The following is a 15891-nucleotide window of genomic DNA, read 5'->3' as shown; positions in this document are numbered from 1 at the left end:
TAATAATTATTTGCCAAGGCACACCAAAAACTACACCTCATCCAAGTTGCCATGTGTGCTTATCATTGACACCACCCTGAGAACATAGCTACGTTATCATACTTTTCTTACTACCACAGATGGTCTACTTGCTTCAGAAGTTCAGAGGTGGACAAAGAGCTGGTGGTTTGTACAGCGTTTTGAGAAGGGAAAAACAAGTCGTTTCATTAAAATGTTGCCAGTATCAAGTGTAGTCTTAGCTAACAGATTGCAACGTCTAATGTGATGCTCAATTAGCCTTCACAGGTTGGGTACTGCAGCGATATTTCAGCCATTGTTAGCCTTGGTTTGGCATAAACGTCTTTTCGGGTCGCCTAAATCCAAACATTGAATTATTTATTTTTTTACTTTGTACGAATGGGATGGAAAAACGTTTTCAGTGTAACCAGATATAAAGTATGCAAAGAAAATAATGGATATATATATATATCTTTTTGAGAACTAACAATTACCAAAATAAAAGCGAGACAGTTGTGGAGAATTGAAAATTCACTAAACAATTGATTTAGCAGAATTCATTTTGTTATTATGTTTGAGCAAAAGAACACAGCATTTTCCATAGTAAAATGCTTATCATTGCAGGAAACTAGCTTTAAAACAGCAACATTTTCTCTCAACTCCATTGTAGAATCACAGGAAATTAGCATTAAAATTGCAACAATTTCTCTCAGCTGCATGGCAAAATGTTTAGAATTGCAGAAATGTAGCTTTAAAACTGTAACATTTGTATCTCAGCTCCAATGAGAAATTTGTTTAAAAAAAATTCACAATTGTCTTTGTAGTGTCAGGATGGGGACCTCAATGTAGCCTCATGATGATTGACTGTGCTCATTGACACGCCCCCCTGCCACTCTCACCACCTAAGCCCCTTTCTGATCCAGAAAAATCCCTGTACTATTAGGCATAGCACAGAGAATTTTTGACCTACCTTCCAAACTTGGAAGACAACCACTGTCTTCTAAACATACAGTGCATTCATAAAGTATTCACACCCTTGACTTTTTCCACATTTGTTTTGTTACAGCCTTACTCTAAAATATATATATATATATTTTAATAAAAAAATAATTCCTCCAATCTACACACAATACCCCATAATAACAAAGCAAAAATAGTTTTTGACATTTTTGTAAGAAACGGAAATCACATTTACATAAGTATTCAGACCCTATACGCAGTACTTTGGCAGCGATTACTGCCTCAAGTCTTCTTGGGTATGACACCACGATAAGCTTGGCTTTTGGGGAGTTTCTCCCATTTATCTCTGTAGATCTTCTCAAGCTCTGTCAGGTTCGATGGGGAGCATTGCTGCACAGCTATTTTCAGGTCTCTACAGAGATGTTTGATCAGGTTCAAGTCTGGGTTCTGGCTGGGCCACTCAAGGACATTCAGAGATTTGTCGCAAAGCCACTCCGGCATTGACTTGGCTGTGTGCTTAGGGTTGTTGTCCTGTTCGAAGGAGAACCTTATCCCCAGTCTGAGGTCCTGAGCGCTCTGGAGCATGTTTTCATCAAGGATCTCTCAAATAAAATCGCATTTTGTTGTTCACATTCACATGGTTAGCAGATGTAATTGTGAGTGTAGTGAAATGCATGTGCTTTTAGTTCCAGCAGTGCAGCAATATCTAACCAGTCATATATCGAACAATTCCACAAGAAATGGAATGAGAATATATAAATATGGATGAGCAATGACAGAGCGGCATAGGCTAAGATGCAATAGATAGTATAGAATACAGTATATACATATGAGATGAGTAATGCAAGATATGTAAACATTATTAAGGTGGCATTAAATTGACTAGTGTTCCGTTTATTAAAGTGGCCAATGATTTTAAATCTGTATGTAGGCAGCAGCGTCTGTGCTAGTGATAGCTGTTTAACAGTCTGATGGCCTTGAGATAGAGGCTGTTTTTCAGTCTCTCGTTCCCAGCTTTGATGCACCAGTACTGACCTCACCTTTTGGATGGTAGTGGGGTGAACAGGCAGTGGTTCGGGTGGTTGTTGTCGTTGATGATCCTTTTGGCCTTCCTGTGACATCGGGTGCTGTATGTGTCCTGGAGGGCAGATAGTTTGCACCCTGTGATGCGTCGTGCAGACTGCACCACCCTCGAGAGCCCTGCGGTTATGGGTGGTGTAGTTGCCGTACCAGGCAGTGATGCAGCCCGTAAGGATGCTCTCGATTGTACATCTTTAAAGGTTTGTGAGGGTTTTAGGTGACAAGCCAAATTTCTTCAACCTGCTGAGGCTGAGGCGCTATTGTGCCTTCACCACACTGTCTGTGTGCGTGGACCATTTCTGTCCGTCAGTGACGTGTGCGCAGAGGAACTTTCCACCTTCTCCACTGCTGTCCCGTCAATGTGGACGTCTCCTTTGTTTTGTTGACGTTTAGTGAGAGGTTATTTTCCTGACACCGACACTCCGAGAGCCCTCACCTCCTCCCTGTATGAGGTCATCAAGCCTACTACTGTTGTGTCGTCTGCAAACTTGATTGAGTTGGAGGCGTGCATGGCCACAGTCATGAGTGAACAGGGAGTACAGGAGGGGGCTGAGCATGCACCCTTGTGGGGCCCCAGTGTTGAGGATCAGCGAAGTGGGGATGTTGTTTTCTACCTTCACCACTTGGGGTCGGCCCGTCAGGAATTCCAGGACCCAATTGCACAGGGCGGGGTTGAGGCCCAGAGCCTCAAGCTTAATGATGAGCTTGGAGGGTACAATGGTGTTGAATGCTGAGCTATAGTCAATAAACAGCATTCTTACATAGGAATTCCTCATCTCCAGATGGGATATGGCAGTGTGATGGCGATTGCATCGTCTGTGGACCTATTGGGGTGGTAAGCAAATTGAAGTGGGTTTAGGGTGACAGGTAAGGTGGAGGTGATATGATCCTTTAGTCTCTCAAAGTACTTCATGATGACAGAAGTGAGTGCTACGGTGCGATAGTCATTTTGTTTGCATTCTTGGGTACAGGGACAATGGTGGCCATTTTGAAGCATGTGGGGACAGCAGATGGGGAGAGATTGAATATGTCCGTAAACACACCAGCCAGCTGGTCTGCGCATGTTCTGAGGATGCAGCTAGGGATGCCGTCTGGGCTGGTAGCCTTACGAGGGTTAACACTTTTATATGTCTTACTCACGTCGGCCACAGGGGAGGAGAGCCTACAGTCCTTGGTAGCGGGCCTCGTTGGAGGCACCGTATTCTCCTCAAAGTGGGTAAAGAAGGTGTTTGTTTCTCTGGAAGAAAGATGTCTGTGTCCGTGACATGGCTGGTTTTCCTTTTGTAGTCCGTGATTGTCTGTTGACCCTGCCTCGTGTCTGAGTCGTTGAATTGCGACTACACTTTGTCTCTATACAAGAGTGGTTTTGGGTTGACCTCTGGAATCAGTTCAAATGCCCTGGGTGGTGCGGACAAAGGATCTGCTTCGAGAAAGTCTTATTCCTGGTTGTAGTGCAGGTAAGTTGACGTCACTCTGATATCCAATTGTTCTTCCCGGCTGTATGTAATAACATAGATTTTCTGGGCTAACAATGTAAGAAATAATACACACAAAAAAAACAAAATAAGCAAAGTTTTCTAAAGTCTAGAAGCGAGGCATCCCTCTCTGTCAGCGTCATTGGGTTGTACAACTCTCTGTACTTTGCGATGTTCATCTTTGTCCAATCAATTGAATTTACCACATGTGGACTCAAGTTGTAGAAACATCTCAATGGTGATCAATGGAAACAGGATGCACCTGAGCTCAATTTTAAGTCTCATAGCAAAGGGTCTGAATCTGATGTAAATAAAGTTTTTCTGTTCTTTATTGTTTATAAATTAGCAAGAATAAAAAAAAAAAAACTGTTTTTGCTTTGTCGTTATGGGGTATTGTGTGTAGATTGATGAGTGAATTTTTATTTATTTTTTATTTTAGAATAAGGCTGTAACATAACAAAATGTGGAAAAGGTCATGGGGTCTGAATACTTTCCGAATTCACTGTACATGTCTAGTTGTAAGGGGTTTGTTGAATTTAGAAAATGCTCTGTTATTAAATTTAAAAAAAAATGTTGCTCTATGAAGTAATCCAGGAACGTGTTTGCATAGATCGAGACGGGTGATGTAACCATGACATGCAGCACACCAGTGGCGGTCATGCCGTTTTTCTGAGAATTATTACAGCATATTGGATGACTGTCCTTCATATGCCATTCACCCAGCTAAATGTAACATTTCTGAGTTTAGGCTACTACGTGATGCTCAGTTTCCCTGTACCCATCATGAGTTTGCTACAACCTAGCCTATGGATAAAGTTTACAATGTACTGTAGGTGCACAGTTCAGAATTTGTGTAATTAAGGTTAGACATTGAAATATTCAATACTGCCTTTCACACTCTTGCCTGTGTCTAGCTGATCTAGGTTGTAATCATTAGTCCAACAGTTGCAAATTAGAGTTTCTATTGGACAAATTCAGGTCTGTTTATCCCTGTTTCATTCCGTTTGCTTCTGTTTAAGAAACGTTTTTCAACAGAATCGGCGGAATAAATACACCCTTTATCACATGCAAACACAGTTCACTTTCATAGCAGCCATATACAAACAGCATGATCAATTTGGTCGTTGTTCCCGCATCTACGCACTCCTCCGCTCACCTTTTCCCTTTGCTTGTGGACTTAGGTGCACAACACATCAGCTGTCTGTTATATATATTTTTTTACATTTAACCATTATTTAACTAGGGAAGTCAGTTAAGAACAAATTCTTATTTACAATGACGGCCTATCCCGCCAAACCCGGACGACGTTGGGCCAATTGTGCGCCGCCCTGTGTGATTCCTAACCATGGCCAGATGTGATACAGGCTGGATTCGAACCAGGGACTATAGTGACACCTCTTTCACTGAGATGAATTGACATTTCTTCTGTCACAACAATTCATTGATACGTATGCTATGATGCTGGTAAAGTTGACTCGCACACCTACAGTGCTGGTCATAAAAAAAAAATAGCTAGCTCCTGGATGCAAACAATGTGCTTCCCCAAAAACATAGCAAAACGACAATCTGTTTCAGTAGCTATAGTTAGCTTGCTAACTATATAGCTAGGTGTCATCATAAAAAATATCCATAATTTATAAGACAGTTCTTATTTGATTAATGGTGGTCAGACCTATCTTAGTGAAGCTAGCCACAATGAGGATTAGCCACAATAGTGGACTTAGTGCGGTTAGCCTTCAAAATAAAAGTATGCCATCATTTTACAATGTTGCATTCATTTGCATCACTGTCAGTGACATACTTTTATGTAGAAGGCAAATTGTATTATTCCACTAGAGCCTAATCCTTATTGCGGGTGCCTAATCCTTATTGTGGCTAGCTTCACAACACATAACCCGGTCCGTTCGAGCCTCACTAGCCAGATGAAGCTAGCTGGCTTCTTATAACCTTAGCTTTAGGCAACAGGGTTAAGTAGCTGGCTAGCTATTTCTTTTCATGAACTGAAGTTCAATTTCAATAGGCGAACAACAAGTGGCAACCAAGCTAATACTTACACAAGGATTCCTAAATCATTGCTAAGAATAATGAAAATGACTGCAGTTTGTACTGTTCATTGTTTTCAGGCTGATTGTATTGGTGCTAGCTAGGTACCAAGCTAAAGCTAGCTACCCCAGTAGTTGTGGTCGAACAAATTATGCTTTATTACCAACGTGCTATTGTAAACACATCGTTCGTGTCTGGGGTTAGCTTGTTTGCAGACTTTTTTTGTACAGCTTGACAGTGCTACTGTATCTTTTTTGACACAAACTAAACGGCATTCCATAGTATATATGTCGTGAAGCTAATAGCAGTGATGCTAATACTGTGTAACTCCGGTAGGAGTTCTAATTCTAATCTTTTGGATTTAATGGATTTCACCTTTGAGTTGTTTCGCTGACATGTTACTCTTTCAAATGATAGCTGGATTGGTTGACTGCTCGATCCACACAGCAGACATTGTGGACTAGTTTAGGAATGCTGTGTTGCATGTATAGCGCATCATTTTGGGTGGTGTCATTACGTCGTGTACCTTCGTTATATAGGTATGCACGTCAGCTTTGACATCGGTTTTGCACATCGGCCTTAAACTAGACATCTGCTGATACTGCTGTTGGCATTTTTAGCTAATATCAGCCGATTTCCTATATGTTCACCGATTTATATCGTGCATCCCTATTTTTAATTATTAACAAACCCCCTGCAACTAGACATTGAAGTTTAGAAAACATATACACTACATGGGCAAAAGTATGTGGACACTCCTTCAAATTAGTGGATTTGCCGATTTCAGCCACACCCATTGCTGACAGGTGTATAAAATCGAGCACGCAGCCTTGCAATCTCCATACACAAACATTGGCAGAAGAATGGCCTTACTGAAGAGCTCAGTGAATTTCAACATGGCACAATCATAGGATGCCACCTTTCCAACAAGTCAGCTCGTCAAATTTCTGCCCTGCTATAGCTGCCCCGATCAACTGTAAGTGCTGTTATTATTGTGAAATGGAAACGTCTAGGAGCAACAATGGCTCAGCTGTGAAGTGGTAGACCACACAAGCTCACAGAACGGGACCACCAAGTGCGGAAGTGTGTAGCGTGTAAAAATTGTCTGTCCTCGGTTGCAATACTTACTACCGAGTTCCAAACTACCTCTGGATGCAAATTCAGCACAATAACTGTTCGTCGGGAGCTTCATGAAATGGGTTTCCATGGCAGAGCAGCCGCACACAAGCCTATGATCACCATGCGCAATGCCAAGCGTCAGCTCGGGTGGTGTAAATCTCACTGCCATTGGACTCTGGAGCAGTGAAAATGCGTTCTATGGAGTGATGAATCCCGCTTCACCATCTGGCTGTCCTACAGACGAATCTGGGTTTGGCGGATGCCAGGAGAATGTTACCTGCCCCAATGCATAGTGCCAACTGTAAAGTTTGGTGGAGGAGGAATAATGGTCTGGGGTTGTTTTTCATGGTTCAGGCTAGGCCCCTTAGTTCCAGTGAAGGGAAATCTTAATGCTACAGCATTCAATGACACTAGACGATTCTGTGCTTCCAACTTTGTGACAGTTTGGAGAAGGCACTTTCCTGTTTCAGCATGACAATGCCCCCATGCACAAAGCGAGATCCATACTGAAATGTTTTGTCGAGATCGTTTTGGAAGAACTATTGTTGCCGGTGATGTCTTGAATGATTTATTTTTGCTTTACACCATGGGAAAATCAAGAGTCACTAAGTTTGAAGGTAGGCCTTGAAATACATCCACAGGTACACCTCCAATTGACTCAAATTATGTAAATTGGCTTTAGAAGCTTCTGATAGGCTATGACATCATTTTCTGGAATTTTCCAAGCTGTTTCAAGGCACAGCCAACTTAGTGTATGTAAACTTCGGACCCACTGGAATTGTGACACAGTGAATTATAAGTTAAATAATCTGTCTGTAAACAATTGTTGGAAAAATGACTTGTGTCATGCACAAAGTAGAGGTCCTAACCGACTTGCCAAAACTGTAATTTGTTAACAAGACATTTGTGGAGTTGTTGAAAAACAAGTTTTAATGACTTACTTAGGTTTATGTAAACTTCTGACTTCAAGTGTGTGTATATATATATATATATATATATTATACACACACGTGACAATAAAAAGTATGTGAACCCTTTGGAAAACCTGGATTTCTGCATGAATTGGTCATCAAATTTGACCTGATCTTCATCTAACTCACAACAATAGACAAACATAGTGTGCTAAACTAATAACACAAGTTATTGTATTTTTCTTGTCTGTATTGAGTACATCATTTAATCATTCAGTCTAGGTTGGAAAAGTATGTGAACCCGAGGTTAATGACTTCTCCAAAAGCTAGTTGGAGTCAGCTAACCTGGAGTCCAATCAATGATATGAGATTGGAGAAGTTGGTTAGAGCTGCCTTGCCCTATTAAAAAAAAAACACTCACAAAAGGTTTTTAGTTTGCTCTTGACAAGAACCATTGCATAATGTGAACCATGCCTTGAACAAAAGAGATCTCAGATGACTGAAGATTAAGAATGGCTGACTGAAAGGGTTACAAAACTATCTCTAAAGGCCTTGATGTTCATCAGTCCACGGTAAGACAATTTGTCTATAAATAGAGAAAGTAAAGCAATGTTGCTGTTCTCCTTAGGAGTGGCTGTCCTGCAAAGATGACTGCAAGGGCACAGTGCATAGTGATGTTGAGAAAGGTAAGGTTAAGAAGAATCCTAGCGTGTCAGCTAAAGACTTACAGAAATGTCTGGAACATGCTAACGTCTCTGTTGACGAGTCTACGATACGTAAAACACTAAACAAGAATGGTGTTCATGGGAGGACACCACGGAAGAAGCCATTGCTGTCCAAAAAAAACATTGCTGCACGTCTGAATTTTGCAAAAGTGCGCATGAATGTTTCACAGCACTGCTGGCAAAATATTCTGTGGACAGACGAAACTACAGTTGAGTTGTTTGGAAGGAACACACAACACTATTTTTTGAGAAAAAAGGCGCAGCAAACCAACATCAAAACCTCATCCCAACTGTAAAATATGGTGGAGGGAGCATCATGGTTTGGTACTGCTTTGCTGCCGCATGGCTTGGACAGCTTGCTATCATCAACGGATAAATGCATTCCTAAATTTATCAAGACATTTTTCAGGAGAATGTTGAGCTTCAATTGGCGGACAGCCTAACAGAAGTTGGGTGATGCAACAGGACAACGATGCAAAACACAGAAGTAAATCAACAACAGAAGAAAATACGCCTTCTGGAGTGGCTCAGTCAGCGTCCTGACCTCAACCCGATTTGAGATGCAGTGGCATGACCTCGAGAGCAGTTCACACCAGACATCCCAAGAAGATTTCTGAACTGAAACAGTTTTGTAAAGAGGAATGGTCCAAAAATCCTCCTGACCGTTGTGCAGGTCTGATCCACAACTACAGAAAAGGTTTGGTTGTTGTTATTGTTGCCAAAGGAGGGTCAAATCCAAGGGTTCACATACTATTTCCAGCCTGCACTGTGAACGTTTACACTGTGTGTTCAATAAAGACATAAACACGTATAATTGCTTGTGTGTAATTAGTTTAAGCAGACTGTCTTTGTCTATTGTTGTGACTTAGATGAAGATCAGATCAAATTGTATGACCAATTTATGCAGAAATCCAGCCATTTCCAAAGGGTTCACATACTTTTTCTTGCTTTGCCGATCAGCCAGCTGGAACAGAATACTGGTCAGACTAGATTATATATATTTTTATAGCTAGAGTAGGGTATATTGGAGCCAATGTGTCACTGCCAACCTTCGTCCTGCTCCTTCTTTTCCAAGTCAACCCAGGCCATTGCTGAAACATCCAGATTTCTGTTATGAGTCTGATTCTCTGTTTACTTTGTATTTTCTCTTTTTCTGCTGACATGAAAATATTAGCCCAGACGACATTCATCAGAGTGGAGAAAACACTCAAGTATGAACAAGTTTATACAAGATCCATATAGTTTGATACCTGTGCAGTATACACAAATGTCAGTAGGCCTGCTCATTTTCAATAATACTTTTTGGGGGTATTTATGAATATTTGCAATTATGCACACAGCAACAGAAAGCATTGATTTCAATGTAGACACACTTTCAAATCCTTCCTGATATCAGCTGTTGATCAAGCATTTTGTGCAAACACAACTCTCAAGCCAGTGGCTGACTGGCTGCATTCGCCAGGTTTGTTCTGCGGTCTTTCAATGTGAAAGCTCATAGACCCGGCAGTGACTGGGGTGGGGAAGACACACATGACGCAATCTTGGCAAACGAAGGTAAGGGGTCATGGTACTTACAGCTGAGCTGCTGATTTTAGAATGAGGGCACTAAACTAGGTACCGCAACAAGAGTGAGAGAAACACAGAAACCTCTTACTGTGTAGATGTCCCAAACATTCTGCACCGGTAACAATGATCAAGAGGTTGAAATAGAAATGTACCTCTTTTAACTTGGTTAAACTGTGCCTTAACTAATGTCGTATGCTGGCATATTACCTCTGCTCCATGCTGTCTCAGGCTTAGTTGGCCCTACGTACAGATCTAGGATCAGTTTTCCTTACTCCAGTCCTAACTGTAATCAACTGGACAGAAAACCACAGCAACAATAGTCTACATAGGCCTAACTGATCCTGGCTCGTTGTCAAACGTTTCTTCCCCACTCGCAGCACCACGCTTGGAAGAGACCGCAGCAGAGGAGCTCCTTCAGAGGCCTCCGAGTGGGTATGGGATGTGGTTGCCAGATTGGGGAGGAAAGGAGGAGGAGAAGGGGTGTCTCACACTCCAGTTGTCAGCCATAAAACAATCGGCGGCGCTAACTAAATCAACAACCCTGTCAACTGTTTGTCTCGACAAACATTTTGATATCTGCCTCTTGGCATTTCTTCTGTCCATTTTGTCACTGTTTTCTCAGCTTTGTGGTGTTGTTGAATGAGCGCGACATTGTTCAGAACTGCTACCCCCCCCCCCCCCCACTCCTCCTGTTTCTTGAGTGTTGTTTTATAACGCGTCCATCTCTCCTCTGTCTGGTCTGAGCTAGCTACATCAATCTACATGCATACGGCTCATATTCCATATAGGGTCTAGGTCATGTGGTTCCAAAATATCCATCTATTTCATGCTAACGTTTGCTGAATTTTTTGTTGTTGAGGGGAATGAGGCCAACGTGTGTGTGTGTGTGTGTGTGTGTGTGTGTGCACACCCAACCTTGGAATTCCAACCTATGTATACAGTAAAAGGGTGTGGCTGAAATGTATGTTATGCTGGGGTTGACGACAAGCTCCTCACATTTTGAAAGATGCCTTTTGTGAAAAGATCTAGACTAAATGAGCAGAGTTTCTGTGTCATTGTCCATGCAGTCTTAAGGGTTTTCATCCAGTAAGCTGAACGTTTATGGGGGTAACGTGAACCCCCCCACTTGTAGGGAGAGCAGAAGAATTCACACCCACCCAGACAAATTGGCTCGGCCCTATAGGACAAATGGGGGGCCAGAGGAGAGATGCCCCATTGCAACGCATATTTTCCTCCCTGGAAATACCTTTTCAGTCAAGCAAATACTGTGCCACAGCCACTTTCAAGTCTTGTCAGTCTTCTTGGTCCTGTAGGTGTGGAGGAGTGTTTTTTGACCTGCTACGGCTTATACTACGGTTCTGGGCCTAAGCTTTGAGAAATGTGTTGACAATGAGAGGTAGCTATTATTACCTATATTTGGGAGCAGGGGATACAAAAGGGAGAGAAGTGCATTCTCTCTCTTTACATACATAACAGATATCACAGCAGTCAGTCTATGCACCCATAGCCCACTTTCAATAACTGCCCCAGTCTCCGATGCTTTCCGCGCTGCGATCTGGTAAACTCCTTCTGGTAAACCCAATTTCATAATTTTGCGCAAATACAGTCCAGCTGCCGAAAGAGATATGTGTTAAGCTGGGTTCAAGGAGTCCATTTGGCCAGTAAGAACTGTATCAAGCTGTAAGAGAAGCTTATGTACCAAACTATTTATATTCACGGGAGTGTATCAAGGCTGAGGCAGGGTATGTGGGGCATCATCATTTGCCAGACAAAAGTTCTCTGGCTCACTAAGCCACCTGAAGAACTGTTGTTGACCATTGTACACAACAGAGCAGTGCAAACTTGAGGTGAGGAGATTACACAGCGTGTGTGTGTAATAAAATATATGTATATATATATATTACATACACACACACACACACAACAAATGTAACTGTTTATAAATTAGTTTTTACAACTTTTTCGTTACTTTTATACACCATAATTACCGTAAAACTTCAAATAGACGCTAAGTCTCAAATAGCCACCTGTTAGTGTCAGCTCTTTTGTTCACTCACACCTGCCCGCAATTGCTAATAACCCATCTGCAACCGCCTGACTTTACAGTATGTGATAGTGACAATCTGCAGCCCGAACCTGACTCTAGCCCGCTAATATACAAAATTCACTGTAGGCTGTAGTCCGAGACGACGGAAAGATTTTTTTGACAGGAGTTGCAGGATTTTTTTATTGTTGCCTGATTTAGGTGTCTGTTTCTGCTTATAATTTCCAACACTTTGGTAGGCTATTTGTTAGTCAAGTATAATTAGATAATTGCAACTTCTCTTCTGTAATATGTTGCCACAGAACACTAAATAAACATTGGTAAAGTTTTCTGTCATCTCTGCTTCTTGGCAGAGCAAATCCATTTAGGGACCGGGAGAAAATGCAGTAACTCGCCAAAAAATGGGAAAGATTTTCAGTGCAAAATATTCAGATGACTTCAGTTTGACCGGTTGTAAGGAAATACAAAGCTGTAATAACAACCCAATGTGTCTGATAAGATTTCATTTTGGCTTGGATGCTTATTTTATGTGGTTGAAATACTACCAGCTTTTATGATGCTGATAAAGATGGCACCTACAGACGTTAACTAACTTGCATTAGCATTCTTCACTACCCCCCCGAGTCCAAATTTTGGCTACATTTGGTGTATCATTTTACTGCAAGAAATGCTTAATTCTGCAGGAGTTAATATTAAGGCTCTGTGAGAGGTTATAGACCAGTGTCCAGATTTCAGTTTCCATTTAACCCATCTGAACAGTAGACTACAGCTCCCCTGACATGCCATAGGCCTATTTGAAGATCTCGTGACTGTCGAATCTGAATAGCGCCTCACAATCATCAAACATAGCACTGCGATCATCCTCTTTTGCCACTTCAACAAATCTTTCCCAAACATTACATTTCTGTCCCTTACCTTTTCATTATTTTCAACTCCCCATTTCGCAGTTTTTCTCTTATTGAATTCAACTCTGACATTGTCATTTTTGTTTGCATCCGTGGATCGATGTTTTAATTAGAGGCATACTAAGAAAAAAGAAACATGACGCAGTATGTAAATTATAACACATTAGTGCAGGAAATTAAGAAATGTATTAAAATGCTAGAATTAAACTATGCAAATGAGCAAAAGCAGTGTGCATTAAGGAAATAGAAGCCTAGCTCAATAATAAGCCTGTCTCTAATAAATGCTTGTTGTGTTCAGTGATTAAAGCAAATAAATGCCCAGGCTATTAATGGAAGTTTTACGATACATGATGTCACTTGTTAAATCCACTTCAATCAGTGTAGATGTTGGGGAGGAGACAGGTTTAAGAAGGATTTTTAAGCCTTGAGACAATTGAGACATGGATAATGTATGTGTGCCGTTCAGGGGATGAATGGGCAAGACAAAGAATGTAAGTGCCTTTTGAACAGGGTATGTTAGTAGGTGCCAGGCACGTCAGTTTGTGTGAAGAACTGCAACCCTGCTGGGTTTTTCACGCTCAACAGTTTCCTGTGTCTATCGAGAGTGGTCCACCACCCAAAGGACATCCAGCCAAGCATCCCTGTGGAACGCTTTCGACACCATGAGTCCATGCCCTGACGAATTGAGGGCATTCTGATGGCAAAAGAGGGCGGGTGCACCACAATAATAGTTTTATTTTTATCTATTTGTTAATTTTCTTACTTTTGGACTGCATTGTGGGGAAAGGGTTCGTAAGCATTTCATGGTAAAGTCTACACTTGTTGTGTTCGGCGCATGTGACATACAATTTTATTTGATCTCCTATACCATCTTCTGTTGATTTCCACGTGATTTTCATGTTTTACAACTGTGATGTCTTACATGAATTATGAACCATTCTAAGTTAAACATTAATATTTTTCTGAAAAGTATTAAAAGTATATTGTTGATTGATTGACTATTTCCAAATCGCCCAACACTGCTAATTGAAGCTTAATTTTAAATTAATGTTGTGATGTGTCACCCATTCCTGAACCTGTGACCAGAAGCAAACTACATGGGGACAATACCAGAATAAATGATCTAGTGATTGTTTCTTTGCATCATAATCTGCAGTGCTGAGATTATTGTATGCCCCATATATATATAAACATAAATTAAAAAACATTGGCAAAAGTTAAGTGGCAATAATTAAAATGTATTAATTTAAATTACAAACTCATTCCACGGAGGGCCGAGTGTCTGCGGGTTTTCGCTCCTCCCTTGTACTTGGTTGAGGAATTGAGTTACATTTTGAAGGAAGTCCCGACACCTGGGTGTCTAAAGGCTTAATTCAAAGTAAAAACAACAACTTGCAGACAATAGGCCCTTCATGGAATGAGTTAGACACCTTGAGAAAAAAAACCTACTGTTCAATCAAGCGTTGTTTTGTGTATCGGAAGATAATCTCTTCCCAGCTATTTTGCTACATGTATGGCGCATGTAAGCCATTTTAGAGAATTTGGAAGTGTGTTCAACCGGCCTCAACTGCAGACCACGTGTAACCACGCCAGCCCAGGACCTCCACGTCCGGCTTCTTCACCTGCAGGATCGTCTGAGACCAGCCACCCGGACAGCTGATAAAACTGTGGGTTTGCACAACTGAAGAGTTTCTTCACAAACTGTCAGAAACGGTCTCAGGGAAGCTCATCTGCTTGCTTGTAGTCCTCACCAGGGTCTTGACCTACAATGAACACAATTGCATTTTATGGATGGCAATTTGATTGTACAGAGAATCTTGTCACAGTATATGAGGCCCATTGTCATGCCATTCCTCCGCTGCCATCGCCTTGTGTTTCAGCATGATAATGCATGGCCCAATGTCACAAGGTTCTGTACAGAATTCCTGGAAGCTGAAAATGTCTTCCATGGTCTGCATACTCACCAGACATGTCACAAATTGAGCATGTTTGGGATGCTCTGGATCGACATGTACGACAGCATGTTCCAGTTCCCACCAATATCCAGAAACGTTGCACAGCCATTGAAGAGGAGTGGGACAACATTCCACCTGCCTCAAACAACAGCCCGATCAACTATATGCGAAAGAGATGACATGCTACACACCACATACTGACTGCTTTTCTGATCCACGCCCCTACTTAAAAAGAAAAAAGCTATCAGATGCATATCTGGATTCCCAGTCATGTGAAATCCATAGATTAAGGCATAATTGATTTATTTCAATTGACTAATTTCCTTATGAACTGTAATTAAGTAAAATCTTTGAAATTGTTGCATGTTGCATTTTTTGTTCAGTGTGTGTATATACAGTGGAAGTCAGAAGTTTACATACACCATAGCCAAATAGATTTAAACTCAGTTTTTCACAATTCCTGACATTTAATCCGAGTAAAAATTCTCTGTCTTATGTCAGTTAGGATCAACACTTTATTTAAAGAATGTGAAATGTCAGAATACTAGTAGAGAGAATTTATTTCATCACATTCCCAGTGGGTCAGACGTTTACATACAATCAATTAGTATTTGGTAGCATTGACTTTTAAATAGTTTTATTTTATTTCACAATTATTGAACCAGGTAGGCTAGTTGAGAACAAGTTCTCATTTGCAACTGCGACCTGGCCAAGATGAAGCACAGCAGTTCGACACAGAACACAGTTACACATGGAGTAAACAAACACAGTCAATAATACAGTAGAAAGAAAAGTCAATATACAGTGAGTGCAAGTGAGGTAAGATAAGGGAGGTAAGGCAATAAATAGGCCATGGTGGTGAAGTAATTAGAATATAGCAATTAAACACTGGAATGGTAGATGTGCAGAAGATGAATGTGCAGGTAGAGATCCTGGGGTGCAAAGGAGCAAAATAAATAAATACAGTATGGGGATGAGGTAGGTTGATGGGCTGTTTACAGATGGCCTATGTACAGGTGCAGTGATCTGTGAGCTGCTCTGTCAGCTGGTGCTTAAAACTAGTGAGGGAGATCTGAGTCTCCAGCTTTAGTGATTTTTGCAGTTCGTTCCA

The 15891-nt window shown here is 41.2% G+C and overlaps 1 protein-coding gene across 3 annotated transcripts in view; it reads left to right on the top strand.

Annotated features, from left to right (window-relative positions):
- Nucleotides 1-15891, top strand: part of LOC109897022 (insulin receptor substrate 1-B) — an 83267-nt gene that overhangs the window by 1307 nt on the left and 66069 nt on the right. The gene's annotated exons all lie outside the window — the stretch shown is intronic.

This window comes from Oncorhynchus kisutch, linkage group LG9, assembly GCF_002021735.2.
Source record: "Oncorhynchus kisutch isolate 150728-3 linkage group LG9, Okis_V2, whole genome shotgun sequence".
In the NCBI taxonomy this organism is placed as follows: domain Eukaryota; kingdom Metazoa; phylum Chordata; class Actinopteri; order Salmoniformes; family Salmonidae; genus Oncorhynchus; species Oncorhynchus kisutch.
Note: the sequence above shows the minus strand (reverse complement) of the source record. Positions and strands in the feature narration are given on the sequence as shown.